Source organism: Arachis stenosperma, chromosome 8, assembly GCF_014773155.1.
Source record: "Arachis stenosperma cultivar V10309 chromosome 8, arast.V10309.gnm1.PFL2, whole genome shotgun sequence".
NCBI lineage: Eukaryota > Viridiplantae > Streptophyta > Magnoliopsida > Fabales > Fabaceae > Arachis > Arachis stenosperma.
Window position 1 is genome coordinate 3365625 of NC_080384.1, and position 1734 is coordinate 3367358.

Consider the following 1734-nt stretch of genomic DNA (forward strand, 5'->3'; position numbering starts at 1 on the left):
CGAAAACAACAACAATGCAAACAATGCAAGGAAGGTGCTGGGTGACTTTACTGCACCTACTCCCGACTTCTATGGGAGAAGCATCTCTATCCCTGCCATTGGAGCAAACAACTTTGAGCTTAAGCCTCAATTAGTTTCAATGCAACAGAATTGCAAGTTTCATGGACTTCCATTGGAAGATCCTCATCAGTTTTTAGCTGAATTCTTACAAATCTGTGACACTGTCAAGACTAATGGGGTTGACCCTGAGGTCTACAGACTTATGCTATTCCCTTTTGCTGTAAGAAAGCCTGGACTCATGGGAAAAGCTAGTCAATGCCTTCTTGGCAAAGTTCTTTCCACCTCAAAAATTGAGTAAGCTTAGAGTGGAAGTCCAAACCTTCAGACAGAAGGATGGAGAATCCCTCTATGAAGCTTGGGAAAGATACAAACAATTGATCAGAAAATGTCCTTCTGACATGCTTTCTGAATGGAGCATCATAGATATTTTCTATGATGGTCTCTCTGAACTATCCAAGATGTCTTTGGATAGCTCTGCTGGAGGATCTCTTCATTTGAAGAAGACGCCTACAGAAGCTCAAGAGCTAATTGAAATGGTTGCAAATAACCAATTCATGTACACTTCTGAAAGGAATCCTGTGAACAATGGGACCAATCAGAAGAAAGGAGTTCTTGAGATTGATGCTCTGAATGCCATTTTGGCTCAGAACAAGATATTGACTCAACAAGTCAATTTGATTTCTCAAAGTCTGTCTGGAATGGAAAGTGCACCAAGCAGTACTAAGGATGCTTCATCTAAGGAAGAAGCTTATGATCCTGAGAACCCTTCAATGGAAGAGGTGAATTACCTAGGAGAACCCTATGGAAACACCTATAATTCTTCATGGAGAAATCATCCAAATCTCTCATGGAAGAATCAAGAAAGACCTCAACAAGGTTTTAACAACAATAATGGTGGAAGAAACAGGTTTAGCAATGGCAAGCCTTTTCCATCATCTTCTCAGCAACAGACAGAGAATTCTAAGCAGAACTCCTCTGACTTAGCAACTATGGTCTCTGATCTAATCAAAACCACTCAAAGTTTCATGACTGAAACAAGGTCCTCCATTAGGAATTTGGAGGCACAAGTGGGACAACTGAGCAAGAAAGTTACTGAACTCCCTCCTAGTACTCTCCCAAGCAACACAGAAGAAAATCCAAAAGGAGAGTGCAAGGCCATCAACATGGCCGAATTTGGAGAGGAAGGAGAGGAAGTGAACGCCACTGAGGAAGACCTCAGTGGGCGTGCACTGACCTCCATTGAGTTCCCCAATGAGGAACCATGGGAATCTGAGGCTCAAAATGAGACCATAGAGATTCCATTGGACTTACTTCTGCCTTTCATGAGCTCTGATGAGTATTCTTCCTCTGAAGAGGATGAGTATGTCACTGAAGAGCAAGTTGCTAAATACCTTGGAGCAATCATGAAGCTAAATGACAAGTTATTTGGAAATGAGACTTGGGAGAACGAACCTCCTTTGCTCACCAAAGAATTGGATGACTTGTCTAGGCAGAAATTACCTCAAAAGAGGGAGGACCCTGGGAAGTTCTCCATACCTTGTACCATAGGCACATTGACCTTCAAGAAGGCTCTGTGTGACTTAGGGTCAAGTGTAAACCTCATGCCTCTCTCTGTAATGGAGAAGCTAGGGATCTTTGAGGTACAAGCTGCAAGAATCTCACTAGAGATGGCAG

At 42.6% G+C, this 1734-nt stretch overlaps 1 non-coding gene across 1 annotated transcript; it reads right to left on the bottom strand.

Annotated features, from left to right (window-relative positions):
• Positions 1–356: 356 nt before the first annotated feature.
• On the bottom strand, positions 357–464 carry LOC130947196 (small nucleolar RNA R71). The gene has a single exon (XR_009072597.1). It is a non-coding gene; the product is annotated as a small nucleolar RNA R71 (small nucleolar RNA).
• Positions 465–1734: the final 1270 nt, after the last annotated feature.